At 42.8% G+C, this 11166-nt stretch overlaps 1 pseudogene; it reads right to left on the bottom strand.

The window, feature by feature from the left end:
- Positions 1 to 435: 435 nt before the first annotated feature.
- Positions 436 to 11166, bottom strand: part of LOC102812648 — an 18281-nt pseudogene continuing 7550 nt past the window's right edge.

Genomic DNA, 11166 nt, shown 5'->3' on the forward strand with positions numbered 1-11166 from the left:
TGACCTTAGGTTCACCCATAAAATAGGGACATTAAATAACCACCTACCCCAGTGGCCAGCATTTTCCTGAAATACATTTTATTTTGGGGTAAAATACCCCGATCCATCCTCACTCTAGTAATTATGATTATTCCCCCATGCAGGTTTATTTTTATAACATTTTGGTGAACCTGCTATTTCAGATGGCATCTTAGTTTTATATCTTTGTGCCTCTTTTATTTTCAAATAAAGGAAGTAAGACTTATTAATGTGTTTAAAGTATTGTTTTCTGAAGTATTATTAACTGAAGAAGTTCATTTATTTTTCTATAATACATATACATGGTTGGTATAAAAACCTCTCCGTGTATTGTTCTGGGCCCTTTGGTTTATAACAAACAGCATGAAAAGAGTCTTAGATTTGAACATATATAACTAGTTGAAATTCTTTAAATGATCATCCCTTTTGTACATGGGATGCAGGTCCCCCATTATACGTAGCTGCTTCTTCTGCATAAGTCATGACATCTGCCTCGAGATCTAGGGATCAGAAAACGAAGGAGAATGCACTGAATTCCCAGAAACAATGCCATAGGTGAGGGGAAGCTGCCATTTCAGTTAGTCTTGAAAATCACCTCAGCAATAGGTTCCTTACTGTAATCTGGTGTTGCTGCCCTCAGATGATGCTGTAGGACCTCTCAGAGCAAAGTGCATGCATGTAACACCTTTCCCGAGCAGTCTGATGTACACGTAGAGTCTGTCTTGGCTGTGTGTGGCATTTAAAAATAAGTTCGTTTCTTTAAAGTAGGTTTTGATGGCCAATGTGCTGTGTGTGTCTGAGGCTGAATGGAGGAGCTGACAGGAAGGCAGTTGCTTGAATCTCACAAACCAACATATTGTGGAACATTAGCTCATCGGCACCAGGGAAATGTTGTAAAAGGCAATTTAAAATTCATGGAAGCAGAAACTGGTCCATCTGTGCTGTGTGGATCTAAGTCCTGATTATTGGTGAATAAAATTGAGGATGCTGTGTTTGTACTGGAATGAAAAACAAGAAAACTCCAACTGTGAACCCATCCAAACCAAGGATACACCAGGCTGTCTCTCACAGGCTTCCCACACCTAACCCTAATCCTAAGCCCCTCAGCCTCACCCCCAGCCAACCCACAGGGTTCCCAGTGGATGAGTTTTCATAAGTAGATCCCAGTCATGATGTCCCGTGTGTGTCAGAGTAGAACTGTGCTCACAGGGTTCCGAGTGGATGATTTTTCATAAGTAGATCCCAGTCATGGTGCCCATGTGTGTCAAGAGTAGAACTGTGCCTACAGGGTTTTCAATGGATGAGTTTTCATAAATTCTACTCATGGTGCCCTCAGGTGTGTGTCAGAGAACTGTGCTCCAGTGTTTTCAAGGTTGTAGTCTTTACATATTGCCTGCCCTTTCTCCCACTCAGCCCATGGGTAGGACCAAACTTCCACCATTTAGATCACTGTCATTTGTAGAAACCTGGAGTTTACTAGGATTCACAATGACCCATGATTGCCTGAGTTGAAGTGCCCTCTCTTGGGTTTTTGGGTCATCTTTACAGAATCTAAACATCAGGTCCTTCTTCTTTGGCACAGCAGGGTAGGATAAGACCTCCATTCTCTAGGTTTCTGTGCTCTATGTGGTTTCGGTATAATCGATTCAGACTCATAGCTGCTGTGCAGACAAGGTTTTTCAAAGATTTTGATATTAATTTTTACAAACAGATCCCCAGTCCTTTCATACAGGGTCCTGCTGGGGAGATTCGAACCTCCCACAGAGACATTAGCAGTTGAGTGCAAACTGTATGGGACACCCAGATACCCAGGGCAGAATCCTCCCCTCATCAGGTCCTCTCTCTGTCTGTACTGGAGAAAATCAGTCCCTGTGCCGGCCATGAGTCCGCAGACCAAAGCTTTGAAGGACAGACACACTACTCTGGGAAGTGGCTGACCACAGCCTCCAACAGGAAGAACATTCTGGTCCACTGGAGGAGGAATTCGTATCTGAGAACCCACTCAGAAAACCCTCTGCCATCGAGTCAATTGTGAATCGTGGCAGCGCCATTGTACAGAGTGTAAGTGTTCCTGGGCATTTCTGAGGCTGTATGTCTTCATGGAAGAAGCACTCAAGATATCAGACAATTTATTGAGTAAGACAAATCTGCTGCACAAAGACTCTTTAAAGAGTTTAAGAGCAAAGACTTCAGTATATGTATTGTTAATACATACAGATATGTATGGAGTCCTGGAGTGGCGCTGTGGGTTAATGCGTCAGACTGCAAAGCCATTTGAACTGCAAAGTTGGCGGCTCAAGCTTCTCAGTTGCTCCTCAGAAACCCTATCCAGGGTCGCTATGGGTTGGAACTGACTCAATGGCACTTAACAACATAGATGTGTATAGGGAGGCTCTGGTAGCTAACTGGTTACGAATCGGGCTGCTAACCTCAAGGTCAGCAGTTCGAAACTACCAGCTGTTCCATAAGAGAAAAATGAGGGTTCCGCTCCCATAAATATTTCTAACCTCAGAAACCTTATATAGGGTCACTAGGAGTTGGAACCCACTGCACAGCACACCACCACCATAGATATATATGCTGGTAAGCGCCTTCGAGTCAGCTCCTCCCCATAGGGACCTTGCCATATTCACCAACGTATTTCTTACAGAATTCTAATTAGTACACATAGAACAACTGACTGGAACACAAAATTTGGGAAACACCACAGTAATCATACACAGGTAGTAATTATCAATGGCTTTGTTGTAGTTGTGAGGAGCCATTGAGTTGGGACTGACTCATAGCGACATTATGCACAGCAGAATGGAAAACTGCCCAATCCAAGGCCAACCTCACTACTGTTGTCACGATTGAGTCCATCAATGTTGCCCCTAGGTCAATCCATCTCGTTGGGGGTCTTCCTCTTTTTCTCTGACATTCCATCTTACCAAACATGTTATCGTTCACTGTGGAAAAAAAGTGGACCGGGAGCTACAGGTTCACAGTTCAAGTCCATCAGCTGCTGTGCAGGAGAAAGATGAGGCCTTCTGGTCCTGCAGAGATTTAGAGCCTCAAAAAGCCGATATAGAGTCACTATGAGTTGGAACAGACTTGACTACATGAACAGAAAGCCAAAGTATTATGGAAATCAGAATATCTAAGTTATCACCCTATGAGACACTATGTATAAAATTAGAACATTGAACTCAAAATATGACAGAATTGAAGGAAATGTATGAAAACTAAACACTCAAACACAGGACAACATCAATGTAATAAAGTATGCACAATATAACATGAATCAAATCATTACAAAATATTAATTCAACAGCATTTTAGGAGGTTGTGGAATAATATCCACTTGTCTGTGGATATTCATCAGCTACATGCTCAAATTCCTGATATAAGTAATTCTCAAAGTGAGCACTGAGTGGCTACTAATTTGCTACCCTTGCTAGAGAGTAAGATCCCCACTTGATTGAACCTCAGCATAGTGATCCTACTTGGTCACCTTAGAGCAGGTGGTGGGCTGGCAACGTCTTGCGTATAGGGTCCCCAGCCGATCTCCTCCCTCCCTGCCTTCCTCGGATGGCGGCTGTTTATGCTGGATGAGTGGCCAGAGACGGGTAAGGATCACATGGAACCTCGGCAACCTAAGACAGAGCTATTGCCATGCTGCAATGAGTTTCGATGACGGGTTGTTGTTGTTGTTAAGTGCCGTCAAGTCGGTTCCGACCCCTAGCGACCCTGTACAGGGTTTCCGAGGGTGTAAATCTTTACGGGAGTGGAAAGCCTCATCTTTCTCCCGTGGAGCGGCTGGTAGTTTCGAACTGCTGACCTTAAGGGTAAGACTGAGGAATTCGCACTGACCGCCTAAGACAGGCAGCGTCTCTTAAACAAACAATAAATAAGGGGGAATCTGATGCAGACCGTGCTGACCCGGTCAGGAGGTCAAGACCCTGTGGGCCCAAGCGTTGTGGACCGTCCAAACCATAGGCTCTGAGGATCAGACTTTAGCCACCTAGTAGACATAGCAAACTTTCCCTCATCTGATTATTCAGTAATGCTTGTTAGTAATCTCATACATGAGCCCTGGATATCCACAGACAAATGTAAAAACCTTCCCTAAAAGCCGAGACTGTAAATTCCAAAAAGGCAAGTTCCCCCCCACCTCAAAACAAACAAACAAACAAAAAGCTAAAGAGGATAGAGAGAAATACTGTTAACTGATGATATATGGAGGGGATAATAATCAATGTAATGAAACAAGCTATATAAATGGTTGAATGTGAAGCTGATGATGTGCCCTGTAAACTTTCACTCAATCCAAAATAAAAACATTTAATAAAAAAAAAAAAAAATCATTACAAAATAGAAAACCACATTTACTCAAGTATATTTCCCAAGACTTTACTATAGTAACCAAAGATTTAAAGAGAGGTAAAATTAATCATGGAATAATAATATATCAAACATTGTTTAGGATATATCCCTGCAGTAACAATGAAACTGTCATGTTTCTGTAAGAACTTTGCTCATACTAAACGCAGTATGTTCAATTTTGCTCACTTCACAGTAGCAGTATGTAAGAAACATCAAAATTGGACATAAAGAAGTCTTTTATCTATGAACCCTTTTATGTACACTGAGGTGTGAAGCCTGAATAAATGCTTTCTCACACTCCTGACATTCATAGGGCTTCTCTACATTATGGAATCACTTGTGTGAACTGTATTGTGAGGCAAATCTGAAGGCTTTCCCACACTCCTTACATTCATATGGTTTCCCTCCACTGTGTGCTCTTTATATGAAAGGAGGGTTAAGTGATGATTTAACATTTCCCCACATGATGAGGCTTTCTGCTCCCATAAAGATTTCTAGCCTCGGAAACCCTGTACAGGATCCCTATAAGTCAGAACCGACTGCACAGTACATCACCACCACCATCACATTCCTTACTTTCATAGGGTCTTTCTCCACCGTGGATATTTCTATGTGATCTGAAACTTGAGAAATGGGTAAACCTTTCCCCTGATTCCTTATACTCATAGGGTCTCACCACTGTGGATTCTTTCATGTACAGTAAAGGCTGAGGCTCTTGTAAAGGCTTTCCCACACTGCTTACATTCATAAGGTCTCTCTCCACTATGAATTCGCATATCTTTAGTGAGGGTAGAGGAACAAATAAAGCTTTTTCCACATTCTTTACACTCATAAGGCCTCTCTCCACTGTGGATTCTTCTATGCTTTGTAAGGCTTGAGGCGTCACCAAAGGCTTTCCCACACTCTGTACATTCATAGGGCCTCTCTCCACTGTGGATTCTTCTATGTCTTGTAAGTTGTGAAGTTGTTTTAAAGGCTTTCCCACACTGCTTACATTCATAGGGCCTCTTGGCACTGTGGACTCTTCTATGTTTTCTAAGGTGTGAGGTCGTTTTAAAACCTTTTCCACATTCTTTACATTCACAGGGCCTCTCTACACTGTGGATTATTGTATGTTTTCTGAGGCTTGAGGGTGTTAGAAAGCCTTTTCCACACTCCTTACATTCATAAAGCTTCTCTCCACTGTGGACTATTCTATGTGCTATAAGATGTGAGGTTGTTCTAAAGGCTTTGCCACATTCTTTACATTCATAGGACCTCTCTGCACTGTGGATTATTATATGTGTTCTGAGGTTTGTGGGTGTTAGAAAGCCTTTCCCACACTCCTTACATTCATATGGCCTCTCTCCACTGTGGATTCTTCTATATCTTGTAAGGTGTGAAGTTCTTTTAAAGGCTTTCCCACACTCCTTACATTCATAGGGCCTCTCTCCACTGTGGATTCTTCTATGCATTCTAAGGTGTGACATTGTTCTAAAGGCTTTCCCACATTCTTTACATTTATAGGACCTCTCTGCACTGTGGGTTCTTCAATGTATTCTTAGGTATGTGATGCTTCTAAACGCTTTTCCACACTCCTTACATTCATAAGGCTTTTCTCCACTATGGATTCTTCTATGTATTGTAAGGAGTGAAGTTTTTTTAAAGGCTTTCCCACATTCCTTACATTCATAGGGCCTCTCTCCACTGTGGGTTCACATGTGTATACTGCAGTGTGAGGACACTCTAAAGGCTTTCCCACATTGCTTACATTCATAAGGCTTCTCTCTGGTGTGGATTCTTTTATGTGCAGTCAGTTCTGAGGAACACCTACAAGTGTATCCACACTCCTTACATTCATAAGGCTTCTTTGCTGCACGGTGGACTGTTTTATGTATCCTGAGCCTTGAGGGGCAGCTAAAGGCTTTCCCACATTGACTACATTCATAAGGCTTCTCTCCACTGTGAATTGTTCTATGTGTTCTGAGGCCTGACGCTAGGAGAAAGGCTTTCCCACATTCCTTACATTCATAGGGCCTCTCTCCACCGTGGGTCCGCATGTGTAGAATGCAGTGTGAGGACTGTCTGAAGGCTTTCCCACATTGCTTACACTTATAAGGCTTCTTTCCAGTGTGTATTCTTCTATGTGCAGTCAGGGATGATAAACCCCTAAAAGTGCTCCCACACTCCTTACATTCATAAGGCCTCTTTGCACCATGGACTATTTTATGTCTTGTGAACACATTGGCACGGCTAAAGGCTTTCCCACATTGATTACATTTATAGCGCCTCTCTCCACTGTGAGTTTGCAAATGTCAAGTATGCTGTGAGGAATACCTGAAAGCTTTCCCACACTGTTTACATTTAAAAGGCCTCTGTCTGCTCTGAGATCCTATATGTCCAGGGAGGAGTGACGCCTCACCAGAAGATTTCCCACACTCCATATATTCATGCGGACTGTCTCTATTTACCTTACATTTTTGGGTATTTTTCCCATTATGAGTGCTCACAGGAGTGGTCCGGTGAGAAGGACACCTGCAGTCGTCTCCACTGTCCAGACACTGAGAGGTACTGCTTCCAGTGTGAGCTTTAGTACAATTGTTCTCCAGGGAATGATCAAGGAAGGCTCCTCCATACTCACTACATTCAAAAGGATCTACTTCTGTGGGATCTATTTGGTGCATAGAAAGACCAGGAATCAGGCTGGAGGTTTCTCCACACCAGTTGCATTCAGAAGGTTCACCCAGGTTCTTGATTGCACCAAATCTGTTATAAACAGGTAGTGTAAATGTAAAACAATGGTGTCCTCTGCAAACTACTCCATGTTCAACAAGGAGACAAGAAAAAATAGTCAGTTATCATGTTGGAAACAAATGTTGTCCCATGACAGCATTACCAAACACAGTAAACCTGCATGTCATTTCTCTGAATTGTCTCAAGATTCATCTAGGACAATGACTACCATTTGCCTCAATGTGTAAGTCTTCCTGCTCATTGTGTTCAAGTGAAATACGCTTTAAACATTTCACTGACTTATACTTATGAAAATGTTATTGTGTGAACTTTCACGGATTCCATCATTTTACAGACAAGATTATACACATATACACGGGTCCTGATGAACACTAGGCAGCAAGCTAGATTTGAACCACAAAGTGGAACGACTTCATGGCATGTAACAACAGCTACTCCTTAGAAAGTCAACAAAGGGTTGCTAAAAGTCAGAACTGACTCAGCAAACACAACACATAAACATCAGTCGGCTTCAGAGATTCAAACCACTTTGTAAAAACTTAGCAATTTCCAACATAAGTGAGAGAAGTGTCCAGATTGAACAGCAATCAAAACTGTTGTTTTAATAGAATTTGATTTGATGAAGAAACAATCACTGGAACTGCAGTCAAGGATGGTGAGCAAACCACCAATATGAACGGTGTCACTCTACACACTCCTGCAACCCCAAACACCTGCATGGATACCAAGAGTCTTACATCACAGACCGGATATGTTGTAGGACTCTGGAGATCAACAAACATTTAGAGATGCGCAGCCTGCCACCATATCTGAATGGCACACTACTGACAGTTTCTTAATTGACTCACAGTTTAAAAGACAACAGATTTGACTGTTGGGAAATGCATATGCAATCTTCATTTGTCCAGCAATTACTCAATCAAAATCATTGACAGAATGATGCAATTGAAAGACGATGGAGTTCTCCATGAACTATTTGGAGCCCCCTCATTTCAGTGTATTTTGATGTTATGACACCTCCTGAGATTTTGTGAAGCACTAATTTCTGTTGTTGGAATCACACTCACCTCAAATGTCTCCCCTGGTTGTCAAGGTGATCCTTCCAGCCATGTGATTCCTTGACTGCACCTGCGATGCATAATAACCAGGTGTTACTCTTCAAATAGCATATGATTAAATGCTCACTGGGTAACTTTTCACCATCATTAATGTTTCCAGCCAGTGATCCAATCATTCAGGTTAAAATAAACTTTTTGAAGCTAACCAATTTCCTTCATTCATGGGCTCAAATGACATTTCCTTGGGCTTCCTGACACATGGGCCTCAGTGACTCTTATTTCCCTCTCCTTAGATTTTTCCTTAGCTTCAATGAGAAAACAAATGGCTGGAGCTACCAAGGCGCTAAGGAGTCCCAATGTGGCACTGTAGGATAAATCCCCCAGCCGCCTCTAAGAAAACGTATACAAGTTCCCTAAGTGTTGGAACTGATGGCAGTTCACAAGAACATGGAGCTCATGGAGAAATGTACATCGCAAGGAAGACCTTGATGAACAATTAAAGATTCCTTGTCACTGAGATAGTACTCTGTTCTCTAGAAGCTGTGAAGATTGACAGGTGTGAATTTATTTGCATCAAAATCTTGACATCAAATTTGTCAGAAACCCAATAAATAGCTCAGAAAGGCACCCACACAACAAGTCTCTAGTGCATGAAAGTGTCCCCAGAAGTCAATGCTATGCTGATGACACTTAAAGAGTCCCAAGGCTTATTTTATTCACAAGAGAAATGAAAGCACTGTTTAGTGCATAGAGCTTTGTATTATGGGAATCCTGGATACATGAGCTCTATATAGAAAGGGACAATGACTTTTATTTTACAGGGTGTTCCCACTGCTCATTCCATACAATCAATCACATTTGATGAGTAAATATTTTTGTTCACTAAAGGAATAAAAAAAAAAAAAGAAAAAGGAAGATGCCATTCATACCGACTGAAGCCAGGTTTCTCAAGGTTTCCATCATCACGTCTCTGCAGAGTTTCTTCTGAGAAGGATCCAGCAAATCCCAGTCATCGTTGGTGAAGACCACAGCCACATCTTCAATGATCACTGTAGCCTAAAACATCCCACACAGTCTCGGTCAGCAAGGCAGCACTTGTGCCAACATGTCTAAGAACAAAAGGTGAGGCTGGTATTCCTGGGACATGAGATTCCACAGGTACATAACACCAGGTTCTGTGCTCTTGGGAGATCTGCTCTAGGGAACAACGACCCACTCTGTTCTTAACTGACACCATTCACTTCTTACTGACAGCATCTTGTCTCAAAAAGTCCCAACACATATTGGCTACACAAAGTGGGGGTGGGGTTGGGTTGGGGCTACAATGAGAAATTGACTGGCTTATAAGCTTTCAAGAGGGAACCTAGATCCAGAGGGCAAGGAGGACGATAGAATCTCCACTGAGTAGCATCTAATCTGTCTAGGCGGGACTGATAAAAGGAGATGCGGAAAGGTCTCCTGTGATACAACAGTGAATCATTGATATCAGGACTGGTTGTGAGGGTTGTAAATGTAAGCGTAGACATTTTGTAGCAAGGAGGGAAGTGATTCACTTTACAGTCTAGAAGCAGAGGTCCCTGGGACCATCATGGGAGAAGAGTGGAGAGCAGGACCCTACCCAGGGAAAAAGTGATGCCTGAGATGTACGTAGAGAAGATGACATGGAGACACGGAGGAGCTGGGGACTCTAGACCCGGGGCTGGGGGGGAGGGGGTCGGCTTGCTAGGTTGGTTGATGATGCATGAAGGAGACTGTAACCATGACAATGAAATGATCTATGATAAGATGAATGTAAAGCTTATGTTCTCCCATGTGAAGGATCACATAATTCACAATAAAACATTTTTAAAAAACAGAGAAAAATCTCACAACACCCTAAAATCGTCTCTCCACAGTGTGATTGAGACCAGTAGCAGTCTATCCCTGTCTGTGTGTGGTCTACAACAATTAGAAAACACACCAGAAACGAGAGAGCACCCTCTTGCAAGAGTAAATTTGACTTTGCCAAGATAATTTAGTCTCACCAAGTGTCTTTTACGCAACATCGGGATTCATTTCTATCAATTTGGGGGCGGGCCGGGATTTCCCATTCCCTTTGGGATGCGGCTTTAGCCTTCTCCTCTGAGGGAGATGCGTCCTGCTGTCCAGTTACAGCAGCACTCGGGAGAGATCTGCTCAAGTCTCCCAAGGAAGCGCATCAATTCGGACCCTTGGCAAAATGGCAAAAAGGCCTACTCGAGCATCACCACATGGCAACCAGGTAAATCTGTGCACAGGCCAAGGTAAGCAAAACTGGGGAGCAGGGATCGGCGGCCAATGCTTTCTTGGGATATCCTGGAGGTTGTGTGTGTATGAATGAGACGTGCCTTGGGCACGAAGCTAGTGTGGAGTCCTGATCCGTGGTTCCATGACCACCTCATACAGCTTAGGGCGGTATCTAGTCAAGGACTCGCCAATTGCTAAGAGGGGTCCAACGTTCCCACGAGGGAAGTGGCTGGAGACGGACATAGCGAAAATAAAAGAGATCAAGAAACCTCCACGGATAGAAGGGGGTGGGGGAGGTTTGAGCCTCTTTGTAAGAAGACACAGCCAGGTAGCTGCGATGGGAAATAATACCAGTAAAGGAATCTCTAGAGAAAATGAAACCAAGGACAAAAGTCCCCGTAAACCGTAATAGTCTATTAGGATTAAAGCTGAAGTATTAGACTAATAGTTCACGAACTGAAGGGAAATAAAAATAACAAATGATAAGATATTGCTGTGTCTTTTGGACACACGAACCAAGTTTTTAAACTGTCTTTTGGCCTAAATTTAACTCAGAGGAGGACTGAGTCTGTCAATTTTTTAAAGAAAATGTCAATAGCAAAAGTCCTGTCCCTCAGGAGGAAACAGATTATGCCCCATGCTGGAGACGGGTCCTGTTGTCCTATTTGCACTTAAGAAAACGGATAACAAGGTGAAGAAAGAAAAACTTTCTTCCCCTTGAGACCCC

Source organism: Chrysochloris asiatica, unplaced genomic scaffold, assembly GCF_000296735.1.
Source record: "Chrysochloris asiatica unplaced genomic scaffold, ChrAsi1.0 scaffold00566, whole genome shotgun sequence".
Classification (NCBI taxonomy): Eukaryota; Metazoa; Chordata; class Mammalia; order Afrosoricida; family Chrysochloridae; genus Chrysochloris; species Chrysochloris asiatica.